Below are 17,500 nucleotides of genomic sequence, written 5' to 3'. Positions count from 1 at the left end.
CCGTAGAGCCGTGAGTGGATCTGCAACATTCATTCCCCCCCCCCCCCCCCAAAAAAAATCTCAAAGGAGCCACAATGCAAAACTCTGGGTCGTTCTGCCAAAAGTGTGTGTGTGTGTGTGTGTGTGTGTGAAAACTATGGAAATGCAGATTCCTCCATGGAATAATATCCGAGAAGATAGAGTGGCGGCGGGAAGCCGTCGACCTGGACTGACTGTCCCTTTAAGACTGGCTTCCTGCGCCGCTGTTATTTTAGCGTCATGGGCAAAAAGAGACGCGGTCCCGTCCGCGGTGGCGGGCGGTCATGGGGGTGGGATGAGGAAATGAATCATCTCGACTTCCACCTAATCTTCCCTCTCCATCGTCGTGTGTCCGCCACGACAATAAGATCAAAACACCAAGAGGACTCGTTCTGCTAACCCCCCCGCCGGTCTCACCGGCTTCAGCCTGATAGCGATCGGGCACGTTGTTGTTGTTGTCGTCATTTTTGCTCATTCACTCTCCAGTGGTGCGCCGTGCCGCTCCGGCAAGCGAAGCTAAAAACCAGCAGCCTTGCTTTTTTTATTTATTTATTTATTTATTTATTTATTTGTTTATTTCCATCGTTTAGCAACAGCGAACCATTCTCACCGCGCAGACGTCCTTTATGGCATTTTTTTTTTATTTATTTTTTTATTCTAATAATCCTTTTAGCTCTAATGTAGCGTGGAAAAATAAGCGCAGGGCTTATTTCCACCCCCCCTCCCCCCCGCCCGCTCCCTGCCCTGCCCTGCCCTACCCTGCCTGTTTACGCTAACGGCCGCGCTCGTCGCGTGATTAGTGGCAACTTTTTACAGTAGAGACGTTTGCTAATCAGCCCGCAAAGTTGTGCCGCAGATCTGGGAGCAATTACGCGCACGCACACACACACACACACACACACACACACACACACACACACACACACACACAGAGCGCCTTACAAACTTGAGCACACGTTTACACACGCATGTACACATACAGTTTAGGAACACATCAATTACCAGCGCCGGCACTTTACATTAAATCTTCTTATTGGATCCTTGTTAATGCTAACCACTTCCTTCCCCCGCAGTTTATTTTGCTTTGCGTGAATGTGGCCTCCGCTCCCAGCCCCGGCCCCGGCGCTCGTTGCGGGCGGCGGGCCCGCGCGTAAACCTCGGACGGATAAACGGGGCCGCGGACGGAGCGGGTTTGGGGTTTTTTTTTTTGTTCAGCGTCGCTGTGATTTTCACGAGAGAGTTCCGACAAAAGTGACCCAAGAATAACGCGATTTGTCGAATCGCGTTATTCTTGGGTCACTTTTGCTTTATTGACTCGCACGTTATGGGTTTGGGGTTGTCGTTTTGTTTTGTTTTTTGTTTTTTTTCCCCAGAAAGGAGAAATAACCAAACGGGGCTCAATTAAAATAACTTGCGAGGTCAAAGGTCAAAATAATTTCCTCGATTGTTTTGCTGTTTTATTTCTTCTTTTTTTTTCTCCACAGTATCCTTGAACAGGATGCATTTCAGACTTTGAAGGCAATAATGTAATCAGCCTGGCCGCATTAATGATCAAACGGTCGTGGAAGCCCGACAATTAAAAGGAAATTCGCTTGGAAATTTGGCCGTAAAAAAAAAAAAGAAAAAAAAAAGATTACATATGTTTTACAAAGCTGAAAAAAAAAATTGAACATTATACAAATTGCCAGACCTTAAGTTTCATCCTGGAGCGGTGTTGCGCGATTAGGTTGAAGAAAAAAAATGCCTGTACAGCCACAGAACGCAGAACATTTAGCCCCCCCCCTTTTTTTTTTTACTGCCCTCTAAAAATGCTGCAACAGATGCAGCGCCGGACAGACTGCACTTGTTTGAAGATCACTAACCTGGATGGGGGTGTTTGATGATGCCCCTTGTGACGTCATAAAGGGAGAACGAGTGTTTTAGCACGCGTTTGGTGAGAAACGGAGCAAGCTAACGAGGTAGATGTATTTATTTCTGAGGAGCTTATTGCGAGGCTACAGACTCATGGAATAGTATCATGAATAGAAATGAAAAAAGGATGATGTTTTGCTCTTAAAAGCACACAAAAAGAAACCCCCAGCAATTTCCTTCATCCTAGTTGGGTTGACATACATGGTGACTCTGGTCGCCGGTTCCCACTTCACAGAAAGGTTCCCACCACTTATCAAAAAGTCCCTTCTTCAACGTTTCCACCCCCCTGCCTAATTATGTCATCAATGGCCTTTTAAAGCTACAAGCAAATCACCGTTCGGGTGGGGGGTGGGGGAGGGTGAGGGGGGGGGGGCCGCTGACCCTTTCCCGCGAACCTCCTCGCCTTAGAAAAACCCAGGGTTCGCACCAATCAAGGGGAGGCCCCGACGCTCGGCTCGGAGAGCCGCGGACGGAGGAGTCAGGACCCCCTAATTAGGAGTCCTAACCCCCCCCCCCGCGCTGACAGACAGATTTGTTTTCGCCGCGGCCCCGGTGTGTTTGGGCAAGATCTGCAGGGACCCCCCCCAACCCCCCCAGCATCGGCAGATACGGATCGAGGACCGCCGGCGTCCCCCGCCATCGGTGTTCATTAGCCGACTTGTTCAAACAAAACCCAATCAACCCCCTCCTTTCCTCCCGAACGTGCGTAATCCAAATAATAGAAATAATGGCCCGTTTCCTCCCCTCTTTAAAAAGGCCGAAAAGCCCACGATATGCCGGGTTAAAGGGAGAAATTAATAGTCGCAGTTCGACGACGGAGCGGCAGCGACCTCGGCTTTGAATTTTTTTTTATTTATTTTTTTCTGAAGTAATTTTTGCGTTTATGTAAATCGCTCGTGGACGACAAACGATACGAGGACAAATGGCGGTCGGCTGCTAGTAGCAATTGATCTGCGAGATTGCGCGCCGGCATCGGGGGGGCGGGGGTGCGGGAGCGGGGGTTGCGGCGAGAGAGCCGAGCTCGTTGGGGAGTGAGTGAAAGAGCGAATCCAGGCCATCAGCGCTTCCTATTAGCCGTCTCTGCTATTTCACAAAAACAGCTGTCTTTGATTCTTCGCAGCGGGGAGCTGCCACAATAACCGCCACCAGATAGCATCAGCTGCCTCCGCCGGGCCGAGCCGGGGCCGGGGCCGGGCTTCTTTGCGAGGGGACAGGATGCAGATACGCACGTGCGCTCGCGCACACACGCGGACACGCACGCACGCACGCATATGCCGAGCGGAGACAAAGGCCAAGTGGCATGAAGGAAGGAGGGAGGGGGGGGGGGACGGACGGACGGAGGGAGGGGAGAGATGGCCTGCAGTGACTCTTAAAGGCTTCCTGTCCTCTCCCCCCCCCACAACCCCACTCTAAAGTCCCTTGAGGCCAAACGCGCTGGTCACGCTCATCCCAACGGTTTCAAATAGAATCTGAACCTTTATTTGATGTCTCGTAACCTCGGATTCGGCCGGATCCGCCGCCTCTCCCCGAGCAAAAAAAAAAAAAAATCTTTATCGGGGGTGGGGTGGGGGTGGGGGGGGGGACCAAGTGATTTCTTTTTCTTTATCTTTATTTTTGCGCGTTCCAAAAAACAAGCAGACGACAAAAAAAAAAAAACGTTGTCATCTCACATCCGGGCAGCGTCTCGAGCGACTTCATGTTTTTTTTTTTTGTTTGTTTTTTTTTTAACGACGCGGCGCTCGTCGCTTTCGAGGGGGACGCAGGTGTCCCGGCGGGCCGTCGCCATAAAACGTAATGCGGATTAGAGCGAGTTTGGAAATAATGATGATTGTGACTCGTTGCCTTTGCTTCAGACTCCCCCCGCGCCCCCCCCCCCACCCCCCTTTCTCCTCAGCCCTTAATGACGGGATAAATTACACAATTTAGGTTTTGGGTGGGGGAGACAAAAGGAGTCCGTTTGTGCAATCTGGCCTTAATAACTCCGAATGTGTTTTGTGTCTGATTACAATGCCAAGGTGAGGCGGCCCGCCGCCATCTGTCCAAGTGGAGACGAGCAGGAGTGGCGGCACTGGAGCTCGTGCTGCTGCTGTGACGTCCCCAGCAACCCCTACGCTCCTCGCAATGCACCCTCCCCCGATCAGATCAGACCGAGACAAGCGCAAGCCCCCCCCCCCCCCCCCCCCCCCACCACCACCACCACCACCACCTGCCGTTTGCCTTTGCAGCAGCAGGTGCTTCTGCCGCTGACATTTAGCAGACACACTGGTTTTTGATCCCCCGCTGCCGCGTTGCCAGATCCTGAGAGGCAACGTGGATCGCGAGGCGCGCGTGTTTACTCTGCCGTGCGCGGCGACAGACGGAGAGGTTGAGGGATGACAGCGAGGAAATAAAGGGGGGGGGGGAAGTCTGTTGAAAATGGATCTCCCGCTTATTTATTTATTTATTTAAATTTTTACCGACGCACCTGAAGGCGAGTCGCCCTCCAGCAGGTGGCTAATAATGTTTATTGGCTCTCGTCATGCGTCGTGATGCTGCTGCTGCTGCTGCTGCTGCCGCCGCCACCGTCCCAGTTCTCCTAAAGGCAACGTGCGCCTGTTTCTGCAGTGATACGGCAAAAGTGGAACATGGGGAGCAAGTCAGAGGTTAGGAAGTCCATTGAAAGGTGCAGTGTGTAAAATTCTGCCATCTGTTGGTCCGATTTTAGGTTGCCGCGTTTATTCGCTTGCCTTCCCTCTCCCGAGCTTGCCAATGAACTACGGTGGCCTGCAAAAGGGGAAGCAGGAAAGCAAGTCAGAGGTTAGGAAGTCCATTGAAAGGCGCAGTGTGTAAAATTCTGCCATCTGTTGGTCGGATTTTAGATCGCAGCGCTCATTCGCTCGCCCTCCCGCTCTCGATACCTTGTCCACCTTCTTCTTTGTTGGTTTATTTGGGGACTCGAGCGTTCACCATTGATACCGAACCCGCTGTCAGGTGGGTTGGATTGTCCACGCCAGGCTTCCTTAGATATATGGTGGTGCAAGATGGCAGCTAACTGGTAGTAAGACCTTTATTGCTTATTAGGGCTGTCAGCATTAATGCATTAATCACGATTTGTTCAATGCAATCAATGACTAAGTCATGGTCTCATGGCGACACTGCTGCATTTTATCTGAGCTTTATTTTTGAAGTCGACAAATGGGTCTCCATGGCACTTTTTTTTAATTTGAAAACCGTATTTAGCGTGGACAGTGTATGAAGTTGGTCTCGATCACACTTTTTTTTTTTTTCTCGAAGAACACAAAAACGTCAAAGGACATTCTTTCTTTGTGTTCATTTGAGTCCCAATGGAGACTTTGGTAAGAAAAACTTTACCTTGTGGGCTTAAAACTGCCTCGAAATGCAAAATAACAGAATTTTAATCATGCAGTTAAAACTGTGATTAATCGCAGTCAACTTTGAAGATTCTGCGATTAATGCCGATTTGAACAATTAGTCGTTTGACAGCTCTAATTCTTATATATATGTTTGAGAACCGTTCTAAAGGTAAGAAAAACCAACTTGCCTCTATTGCACTGCAGTTATACTCTTTTATTGATGTATTTACGGGCAGTGTATTAAGCATCTACCAATATAATAATCATAAATCTAGCCAAATGTTGCACACTGGAACTTTAAATAAGAGTCAGCGAGGTCGACAAAGTGAGTGAGAGAGGGCCGGCAGCGATTGGCTGATGATCGCTTTGCTTTACTTCGCGAAAAGAGGTGGCGTCCGACACTTTGACCCTCCTGCTGCTGCATCCCTGAGTTGTCCGAGACAACCGGGATCGTAAAGAAGGCGAAAAAATGCACGGCTCTGTTTTTTTTAATTTTTTATATGAATTAATTTATTTATGTGACAAAAGGGCTCGCCCGTCAAACTCCTCGGCTCGCGGGAGGGGGGGAATGGGCGATGGGCTAATGATCGGTTTGTTATTGGTCCTTAATGGCGGCTAATTAAAGCGGTGACCTCGGCCATCACCCTCTTTCCTACACCTAACCTAAACAGGAAAAATCTATTTAATTGCAGCTTGGGAAAAAAAGGAGATTTTTTTTTTTTTTTTTTTTTTCTTTTTGTCAAGTGGTATTGAGAGGGTGTGTGTGTGTGTGTTGGTGGAGGCGGTGGTGGGGGTGCTGAGAGGTAATTGACCCTCGGTGAAATGAGCAAATCCTCCGGGGAATCTGCCTCAGATGGATGTTGAAATGCAAACAGTAGTCGGGAGGGGGCGGGGCTGGGCGAGGAGGGGGTTGGGGGGGGCAGCAGCACCGTGCAGCCGCCTCCCCCGGTGAGATGCTATAAAATCAAATCAAAGAATCTGACATTTTCACTAACCAGAGGCCCCGGCCGCCGGTTCCGCTACGATAACATATGGACAAAAGTGGACAAATTGAAATGAAAGTTGTAAATGAAGCTCACGCCAAAGAAAGAGAGGGAGAGGGAGAGGGAGAGAGAGAGAGAGAGAGAGAGAGAGGGGATCAGTTGAGCGAAAATGTTTATTTTCACACTTTAAAAGTTCCGCGCCTGCGTGCGTGCGTGCGTGCGCGCGCGCGCACGCACGTACATGCGCTCAAGATCAACAGACCTTGTGATGAACAACCTGTTCCGCGCTGAAAATACATTCTGCGAAACACAACAGTCCTCTGTAGGAGCCCTCGCGAAGCACTGACGGGGGAGTATTGAATTACCGGCCGAGAGAGAGAGGAAGAGGGAGAGAGAGAAAGAGGGAGAGGCGATGGCGCTTTGAGTGAGAAGCCCCCTCTCCCGAACCGCCGCGCTTAAAAACGGGGAAGGAAAAAAAAATAATAAAACAAAAGTCTTTGATGCGAGCGCGGTCTCGACACCGGGAGAGACGCAGACGCAGATCCGGTCTCGGCTGAATCAGTTCCGCCGTTGCTGAGCGCAGCTCGCCGCAGCTGTAGGACGCAGAAAAGAAAAAGAAAAAGAAAACAAAACGACGCCGGCCGAACTCTTTTAAAATTTGCAATGAAAATACATTTAAAAAGAAGGCTTCTCGTCACGTGACACAAACTGACAAGAAAAGAAAAAAAAAAATCACACTGTTTTTGTCTTTATTTTGAAATGATCCAATCGGTGAACGGGTTAAGTCCAAAAAAGTAAACGACTTAAGACCGTCTTGTAACAGTAGAGCACGTTACATAACAAAGAGCCTTTATTCTAAATAACGTTGTCGTGAATTCAAGAGCGAGCGCTTCCTTGTTCAAGTCGAACAGACAAAAAGAATTCTCCCTGCATTCCACTGAAAAAAAAAATAAAAAAAATACACCACCGTCCCCTCCCGGCGTTGGCCGTGGGTGTGTTTTGTTTTCACGTGCAGGCAATGCATGCATGCATGCACGTGAATTAAAAATAATAGCAATAATAATAATAATACTACTACCAGCGCCGAGACGCCGTGAATCCTGTCTGTGCGACTTTGAGGCCCCGGCCTCCCCGTGGCCTTTGACACTCGGCTGAAGCAGGAGTCTGGCGGAGGGAAACCCGTCCCTCTTCCGCCAACAGATGGCAGTATTTCACAGAATATGCAGCAGCGACGGGTTTGAATCAAGAGGAAGGGCTTCTTCTGGGAACTTGTGAGGTATCTGAGCAGCGTACCTGCAACCCTCTCTCTACGTCTCTCTCTCTCTCTCTCTTTCTTTTATTCATCCCTTTGTTTCAGGGGGCCTCGGCTCTCCGCGGTGCTCTCTCAGAAGACGGAGGGACGAGTTGCAGTGTTGACAAAGTCTTTTCCCGCAACCCCACGTCGGTTCATTTGTCCAAATTTCGAGATCTCCCGCGGCGTTTTCTGCCAGATTAGCGGCAGGATGAACCTCACTCAACCCCCCCCTCCCCGCACTGACCCCTGGGGGGCAAAAAAGACCTTTCAAAATAAAGATCTGCAAATAAAGTGCAAATGACTTTTTTCAAATTGAATTACAAAAAAAGTAATGTAATAATAATAATAATAATAGTAATAATAATGATAATAATAATGCGAGCAAAGTAATGCAGCTTTTGGTGGTGAAGCAAGTGACCTGCGTCACTCTTCCTCGTCCTCCTCCTCCAACTCGTCGACGGAGCGCTCGTGAGGCGTGCACCGAGAGGCAGCTGCTCCGACGCTATGGGACGAAATCGAAATCCAAATAAACAAGTTGCGCCAAATGTTTCGTCAGCTGTCACGACGCGAGTGGAAAGGGGGCCGGGGGAGAAAAAAAAAGCGGGGAGGAGGCTTCCTCCTCCTCCTTCTCCTCCTCCTCCCTCTATTCCTCCTCTTCCTCGCTGTCAACCCGACCAAAGTTTGCTCTGAACACTGAAGCATTTTTTCTTTTTTTTTTAAATCGCATCAATTTTGAGTCACAGTCTGAATGGGAGGGGAAACTATAAAGCGCTAACGTGATTATTATTATTTTGTTATTTTTATTATTATTTAGCAAATTAGCCATTTTGTTTTAGCGAACACTCATAAATACTCTTTTACATAAATTCCAGACTGACTTCATTTGTAGCTTGATTTCAATTTTCCTCATTCGACGCTTGACGGAGCAAACTTGCAAAAAGCCATCGCAGTGTGCAGTGCCGTGCAGTGCCGTGCAGTGCAGTGTGTGCACCAAACAAATGGCACACGTTACCGTGTTTGTCCCTTTTGCGTGTGTGCGCGTTCATATATATATATATATATACATATATATATATATATATATATATATATATTTTTTTTTTACCGTGTCCTTTGCATGTCTGCGTGTCTTCACGTGCGTGTGTGTGTGTGTGTGTGTGTGTGTGTGTCGGAGCTTGTTGCAGGGCTAGAAGTCGGGCCTGGGCCTTTGTAATGAGCAGCCTCGGCTCTTTCTGGTTCAGCTGCTCCTCTCGCTTATTTCACGCTGCGCTGCTCTCAAACTCCAGTGGCCCAGTAACTACAGTCCTCTCTCTCTCTCTCGCTCTCTCTCTCTCTCTCTCTCTACCACCCCTCCCCACCTCCTCCTCCCCCTCTTCTTCCTCCTTCTCCTCACCCCTCCTACCTCCTTTTTTCTTTTTTTTAAACTCCTCGCAGTTTTTTTTTTTCCCTTCATTTTATTTTATCTCCTTGCCCCCGTTCCAAGCCCTCGAACGGGGGGGTGCGGGCGCTGGAGAGGTAAAAGGGGGCCACGCATGAGCGCTCACCGCCGCTCCATACCATTCATTCCAGCCGGCGCAGGGAGCAACCTCTCCAGCGGCTCCGCCCGACTCCGCTAGGTTCCCTCCGCCGGGGCAGAGCGGCCGGGCTGCTCGTGGCGCTGGGGAGGATTTAAAGTGGACCGGGAATCCCGGCGCCCTTTCGTCTTCCGGGGGGCTAAGATTTCAGATGCCGCCGCTCATGGCAATGTTTTTTTGGTTCACCAGGAAGCGGCGTAGGTGTTAACCCTCTGTTTACAGCCTCCAAGTAAAAACTCTCGGCCGTGGCTTCCCGCTCGAATCGTCTGATTTATTTATTTTTCGCCCCTTTTTGTTCCACGTATTTTAGAAGGCGAGTCGGTCACGGGGAAGTAAAAAAAAAAACAAAACGAAACAAAACCTGGCCGGTGGCATCGCAATTCTGTGACATCACAAAGGGCTGGAATTCACGGTTCAGCGCACACCATCCAAAAACAAATATCCAGACTTTTCTTCGTTGTGTTGTGTGTAGTTCGCCGGCAGGAACAAGAGCCATTACCTTGGAATTTCACAAATTTCAAAATTTGCAATATGTGTTTTCTTGTTTTGCCCATTCGCTGTGCTGGCAAGTACAGGAGAGGACGGAGGGGAAGGCCGAGGCCATTCAGTGCATTTGCCCACTGAAGCTTGGAGTGCAGATGCAGTTAAGTGGTGCTGCCTCACCACAGTCACACAGGCGCGCATACTCAGTGAGTTTGTTGAAAAGACGGGGCCTTGAACAAATACGCAGTATTATGAGGAGACAAATAAAAGAGAAGAAGTCGAGGGGGCGGGGTGGGGGGTGGGGGTGGGGGGGGAATGCTTCTACGCCGCAAATTATTTGCCGTCTTTTGATGAGGGTGAAGAAAGGATATTCCACAAAGGGTCCAATAAAAGCCCAGCGCCACCCTCCAACCCCACCACCACCACCACCACCACCACCTCAACCCAACCCGCCTTCCAGTGGGAGGCGGAGGGTGGGGGTGGGGGGGCTTCTCAGCCACTCTTCTGGAATCCGTCCGAGTTGAAGGTGCGGCCTCGGGGAATTTAAAGGCCCCGCCGGTGACTCTTTCAGGTGCGACTCCTAACAAGCGCGACCCGACGCTGATCTTTCGCGTTGATGCGTACTTCTAAAGTCCGGACTCCGGTGGAGCAGCTTCTGCGTTGCTCATTAGTTTAGCCCGATGTTTGCGGCCGCCCGTTAAAACACGGCCGGCGCAAAGTGTCACAGCCCTGTGTGATGTCACGGGGGGGGGGGGTTGGACGTTTTTTTGGAGGCAACCAGCCGACTGTTTTTAAATATGAGAACTCATGACTGTGTGTTGAAACGATACAAAGACGAAACTGAACAATGTTGGTTTAAGTCTTCAGTTGAAATTTTCCTCTTGCAATATTAACTATATGGTGTCAGTGGAGTACAGGCACGCACAGCCGACCCCAACAGCGTCCACAGAAACATGACTTTTTTTTTTTTTTTTTTTTTTTAAATGACCCTGTTAACATTCAATAGCACCGTTTCCCCCCCCCCTTTTTTTTCAACCGCTAATTTTGCGCTTCCACATGTCAAACACCAGATGTGTCGCCGGGCAGAGCGTAGCCTCCTCTTCACACCCTTTTGCTCCCTTTGCACACATGCGACTGTGTGTGTGTTTTTGTGAGTGTGTGTGTGTGTGTGTGTGTGTGTGTGTGTGTGTGTGTGTGTTGGGAGTGAATCAATTTACGCCCGGCGCCGCGGATATTAAGGCAGGTGATAAATATAATCGTCTCTGGCGATCACCTTCCAAAGTAGCCGTGTAACTGTTTTCAGCGGCGTGAAATCCTTTATCAAGCTGTCGCTGGTTGACAGAAACAATTATCCAGAGAGGGAGGTAAATGAATAAAATTAGCACTCGCATTTCTTTTTTTTTTTCTTTTTTTACGCCCATGGCCACGATCGTGCGACGACTCCTCCCCCCACTCCCCCCCACCCACCCCAAACTCTTATCGTGGTACCTTTTTTTTTTTTTGAATTGCACGTTAACCCCGCCCATTCTCCCAAAAGCTCTCCAAAACACACACACACACACACAAACACACCGAACCTCGGCACTCCGTGTTTAGTTAAATCGTAAAGCCGCCCTCGCAGAACAGCTCATCGCCGACTCGTGTGTGAGTGCGTGCGTGTGTGCGCGTGCGTGCGTGCGAGCACGCGCGCTCTCGCTCCAAAGGTTTTAAAGCACCGGCGGAACCTCGGTTCACATACTTGACATACATTTTTATTGCAACAGGAAACACTTGCCAAGCGGCTCCCATGTTCAGGGGTGACTTGCGGTTTTTCCAACTGGGCATTCCTTCCCTTCAAACCCCTGCCTGGGAGCCTGCGGGTGGGGGTCGGTGGGGAGGGGGGGCGCGAGACTATTAAATGAGGTCATAATTGTTCCCCCCCCCCCCCCCCTCTCCTTACACGCCACATCTTCACCCCCTCCACCGCCCCCCCACCCCACCCGCCTTCCTTCGCCGCTCCCCCGCGTAGCGTTTCCTGTCAGGGACGGCAACCAGACGGCCTCTCGTTTCCCCCCCGTTCCTTTTCTTTTTCTTTCCTTTTTTTTTTTTTGGTTGTTTTCCTCGTTTCCCCAAATTAATGGCCCCCTTCCCCACATCTATGGGACAGGCATCCCGGGCTTTCGCGAAAAAGCCTCGTAAAAGTTTTTTCGTCGGATTCTCTCTCTCGCCGTTTGTTCCGCCGGCGTAGCGCCGAGCCCCTGGAGCGCTAGCAGACACGTCGTAAGCTAGGAACTCCTGTTTTAATTAGCCGAGGTGGCGGGGGAGGGGGGGGGGAGGCCAAACAAATGCGCTGCGCCTTTAAGAGCTTTATGTGAGTTCCTCGCCGGGGAAAAAAAGTTTCAGAATGTCGCATGTTGCGGTTGAGAGGGGGGGGGGGGGGAAACAAAGTCGCCAACCGTAATGAGATTATTCTTTTTTTCAACGTCGGTTTTCCCTGAAAAAACAAACTGGCAGTGGAATTCTGTCCGGGCTGCAAACCCGCAAATTAAGGAGTTCGAAGCGCGTCGGCTCTCTCGACCAATAAAAGTAATCCGTTTTGCGAGTTTCAACAACACGAAACGCACCATTGCCCGAAAACCCCACAAGCTGATTTTGGAGGGAATCTCCCCCCATACCCCCCCCCCCCCCCCCCCCCCCCCCCATACCCCTGGAATGACGGCTGCAGCTGCGGGAAGCAGAAATAATGCACGATGCCTCTGCCAAGACCACACAATTCAATTGTCTTATTTAAAAAAAAAAATTACACAACGTTATAATTTTTTTTTTTTTTTTTTAATCTAGAAACCATCTCCGTCCCCTAGCGTTTCAAACCACATCTAATGAGTCAGTCTGAAGCGCGACTGGAAATTTGTATTTGAAATTCCTTAATAGGCTCGTTAGACAGACACACGCCTCAACATCCTGCGTTCTGAAATAAACGCTGAACGTGGAAACTTGCGGAGACGGAGCCTCGCGAAAATCACATTAATTAAAGTCGGTGCGCTTCGGGAGCGATGAATTTAAATGCAGTTTGCCGCTGATATATATTTATATATATATATTTATTTATTTATTTTGGCAATAAGGTGAATTTCTTTTCCCTTTTTATTCGCACCCCTGGACTTTTTTTTTTTTTTCCTTTCCGGCGACTTAATTAAATTGCGTCAAATGAAACGCGCGCTTTGTGTCGTCGCTGTTGTCTGGGGCTGCGCAAAATGTGTGGAGTTGCGAGCGCTGCTGGTTGGTTATCTACTCGACTCCTTCGAAAATCTAATTTCTCTCTGGGCAAGCATTTAAATTCCTAATGACTGATAAGTGCGGCTTGGACTGTGTGTGTGTGTGTGCGTGTGCGTGTGCGTGTGCGTGTGCGTGTGTGTGTGTGTGTGTGTGTGTGTGTGTGGTTCCTCCTTGAGCGGGATTGCGATAAGAAACTTTGCCGACACACACACACCAACCCCTTTCTCTTTGCCATCGGGAAGGAGTCCAAGCGGTGGTGTGTGGGGGGGGGGGGTATCAGCGATAACTCCCCCCCCCCCCCCCCAACTCTTCATCGGCCCGGTTATTTAGCGTCATTATGTGCGACGGGCCTAATGGAGGATGTCAGAGCTGATGCACAGGCACAGAGGAGGTTGAGGGCCGATGGAAGCTGCTAGCCAGGCGAAGTCGGAGTGAGTGCAGAGAGGAAGACAAAAAAAAGAGAAGGGAAGGGAAAAGAAAAGAAAGGAGCCGGGATAAACAGTATAGGATGTCCAGGGCAAATACTACTGCGGCGGCTAAGCCGGGAATAATGACTTTATTGGGTTTGACTGCGCCGCATTACGGCCCCTGCATTCTTGAATGATTGACTTCGCTCGCGCCGTGTTTTCTTTTCTCCCTCTGATTTTCTCCGCCCCCCACCCCCCCACACCCCCCTCCGAGACGTTGGAAAACTCTCTGGACACGGGGAGGGCCGCCCCTGCCGCAGCCGCCGCCACCGCCTGCGAAAAATAACGTTTCTCACAGCCCATCCGCAATCGACCCCGAGGTTTCTCCTTCTCCTTCTCCTTCTTCTGGTTTTGCTTTCAGCTCCGCACAATTTTCTTTTCTTCTCTTTTTCCACACACATACACACACACACACACACACACACACACATAACTCCACTAATTGCGAATGAAAATCCACTTTGAACTCAGTTGGGAACTTTTAACTGGAATCGCGCCACACTTTTGGCGCCTGTGTTTTGAAAACACACACTTTTCTCTCCGCTTCCTTCCTTCCTTCCTTCCTTCCTCCGGTCGTTTTGTGCCCCCCCACGCCCCCGACCAAATTCAAGTACAGTGGCTCATCAGAATCCGCGCGCGGCCCGCCGTCTCCGAGGGCGACGCCGGTTCGAAAGAGAGAGCGCGCCGCGTTCAATTTAAGATGCCCCCCCTTCGCTCTTCCTCTCTTTCTTTCTCCTCCTTTTATTTTCCCGCCGACCGAAATTACGTACACAACTACGGGCGAACTGCGCCGAAGACGGGCGCGCCGGCTGCTCATGAAAGGCGACAAATATGTGAGCGGATGACTGCCGGGGTCCCCCGGTGCCCACACACACACACACACACGTACAAACACACACACACACACACACACATATACTCGCTCAAACTCAGGCAGAGTCCCCTAAACCGTGACATCCAGGACCGATGCTATAATTACAAGGCAGATGAACACATGGCGGCGAAGCGGTCTCGGGAGGGTGGGGGGGGGGGCGAGCAGAGCCGGGCCGAGAGCGGAGGGTAATGATCTCTAGAACAAAAGAGGCGGACCTGCGTGAGAGAGAGAGAGAGAGAGAGGGAGCGAGAGAGAGCAGGTTCAAGAGGCAGCCAGCGGGTGTGTGCCCCACCCCCGCCCCCCCCGCGCAACACCACGGGCGCGACCTTGGAGAACTTTCTGCAACGTGTTTTTTAAAAAAAAAAAATAATAATTTTATTCCCCGCCACCTTCGTCTGGCTCTCCTGCGCAAAAGCGTACACACTAGCTAGCGTGAGCCCACGAGAGTGTGCAATGATGTGTGTGTGTGTGTGTGTGTGTGCAATGATGTGTGTGTGTGTGTAAGCTGGGTTGTGTGAGAGCGTGTCGCGTTCAAAGGCAGACGTGTCCTCGGGGGAGGAAAATCCTAAAAATTGGTTATTGTATCGCTGAGGCTATTTACCTATTTTGGGGATTAACATATTTAATTCCCCGTCTTAATCCCGTCGAGGTTAATGCCCTCGCATTTCCAATTATCTGACTAAGTGTAACGCGGAGGGAGCCGGGGTGCTTCCTCCCTCGCCTGTAACCGGGTTTAGCACGCGGGTCGGCAGAGCGGCGGCGGCGGCGTTTTTTTTTTTTCAAAGACAACTTGTTTACCGCGACGGTTTAATTGACTTACGGGAGCGACTAGCGCGGCGTTCCTCGAGATCGCAATCGACGGCGAGGTGTGTTTAAACGAGGGGGGGGGGGGGGTTCACCTTTCCTGCATGTCGGGGGGGTGGGGGTACCTAGAAAGAGCGCCGCCGTTTGATGATGCTTGCAACCGAGTCGTCTCGCTCAGGCACTCGCACGGCACGCTAGCAGCAGCAGCAGTCGTCGTCGTTGTTGTTGTTCTAGGTAAAAACCAGCGGCAGCTTTGAAGCTCGCAATTAACAGAGGGCGCCGGCTGTTTGATGGCTCTGGCCGACTGTCGGGAGGCAGAGGGGTTCGTTTCAAAGGCGCTGGCGAGATGTAAAGGAGCGAAGATCAATAGCTTACACGCGAGAGGATTCGCAATTACGGGCCGGGGTACCTTCGACAAAGGCTGAACCCCCGCCCCCTCCACGCGCCCGGTTTTCCTGTTTGTACGAGGGTACGTGGAAATAAATCAAGGGGTTTTTCTTTCTTTCTTTTCTCTTCCCCGGCTGAAAAAAGCAGCGCCAACTGGGGAGGCCTTACAAATCCTGTCAGGAGAAGGCCGCAAACGTGTTTGAGGGCCCCCTGATATCGGCCGTCGTGCAATCGCGGAAATGGCCACTGCTGTAACTGAGCTGGTCCTGCTTGTGTCACTCCACCAATGCAAAAACACGATAAAGTTGGGGGATGGGTGGGGCGGTGGGGCGGGAAGAAAAATGACCACAAAGCACAGAGGTGTGTGGTTTGTGGGTGATAGAATTTATTTATTTTCGATTTTATTTCAAATTCGGTTCACAGAAGTGATTCCTAGAAATGCAAGCTGATCAAGCCTCTGGAGTCCTCACGTGGGGAAAAACACAATGATGCCGCATTGTTCATGGTAAAATGGTGATTAAAGGTGAAGAGAGAATATGTTCCAATGCAATTTAACTGCAGGGACCCAAACTGGATTCGAGCGAAACTACGACCCCAAAGGCCCTTGACACCTGATGAGCTTCTTTGTGAGGCCTGGTGTTGCACATCTGGATGAGCCAAGTCACAGTAAAGGATAACAGAGTTTGGAGGTGTTTCAAAAGCCCTGCGCTTGAGAGGTTCGCGCCATCCCCAGTGGCTGGAACCTCGGGGACTAAGTCGCTCTTCGAAAACCCCTTGGGGAGGATCGGGCGCACCTGGCCCGGCCCGGTTCTTCCCGCGTTCTGCGTTCTCTCTCCGAGATCGTGATCGCACGGCGGTCAGCCTGCTCAGCGTCAGCGCCCAGACTGGAGAAGAACAGCAGGCGGCGGAGGTTTTCAAAAGGAACCTGGGACTCTCACTTTAGCCAGAGTTTCTTTCTGTCGGAGCAAATTTTCCCATCCGCGCTCGCAGGAATTCCTCGCAAATGACAGCTCTCTCTCTCGCTCTGAGAGAGAGAGAGAGAGAGAGAGAGAGAGAGAAGAGGCATTACAGTCAGGATGAGGGGATTATAAATAAAGGGTCTGCCGCGTAGAGTCGGAGCGTGTGCGAGCATGAGTAACGCGTTGAGTTCACGTATGAAGGCTGTCGAGCCGCGCCGCCGAAGCGTCGGCGCTCGCTTCCAAGTTTGCGTCTTAGACTGGAAAGCGTTTCTCTCGGATTAAAAAAAAAAGGTAATCGCGAAATGAAATAAATAAAAAGCACCCGCCCAGCCAGATGGGATCGTAGCCGTCCATGTTAAATGCGACATATTTTTAAAAATGAGTGTACCCGCTAACCGTTTTTAGCGCAGTTCCGACTCAGTCGCCGTCCCGACTCGTTTCAAGCGTTTTGCGAGCGCTCGAGAGCGAAATGTCACGCGTGGTCCTCGGAAATCTTGAATGCGGGGGTTGGGTGGTGGTGGTGGTGGTGGTGAGGCGGGGCGGGGGGGGGGGGGGAGAGAGAGAGAGATATTTCGGACGGCTTTGTCTCGGGCCCGATGTCAAAAAGGCCTTTGAGCGCCATAAGCCCCCCCATTGTGGACGAAGACGCTCCCTTGTCACACGAGTCGGGGCCGGACTGGCACGTCTACAGAGCGGCTAACGAGTCAATGCGTCGGATTCATGGCGGGCACGGCGACACAAAATCGCGATGACACCCAACTCCTGGCATGTTGGCATCGTTTCTTTCCTCTTTTTTCTTTTTTTTTTTTTTTTTTTTCTTCCTCGCTCTGGTGTCGTCTCGACTTGTTGTTTGCGCGCTGGCACCGTACTTTCTCAACTTGGGCAACAGGGAGTCACTGTGGGCGGACAAAACAATTGATCAAATCTCAAATTCACTTCTACCGACTCCCAATTTTCTTTTTTTCTTTTTTTTTTTCTCCTCTGCCCTCGGCCACGAAACTTTACATGTCCAATATTCTGCTAGCGCTGTTTTTTTTTTGTTTTTTTTTATTATGATTGTTTTTTTTTTGTGTTGTTCTCAAACTGAAAAACACAACACGTTGCCGCCGCCGCCGCTTTATACAGACGAGGTCAGGCG

Source organism: Nelusetta ayraudi, unplaced genomic scaffold, assembly GCF_046127955.1.
Source record: "Nelusetta ayraudi isolate G7.1 ecotype Tasmania unplaced genomic scaffold, CSIRO-AGI_Nayr_v1 ptg000155l, whole genome shotgun sequence".
NCBI classification, from domain to species: Eukaryota; Metazoa; Chordata; class Actinopteri; order Tetraodontiformes; family Monacanthidae; genus Nelusetta; species Nelusetta ayraudi.
This window is presented reverse-complemented; position numbering follows the sequence as displayed.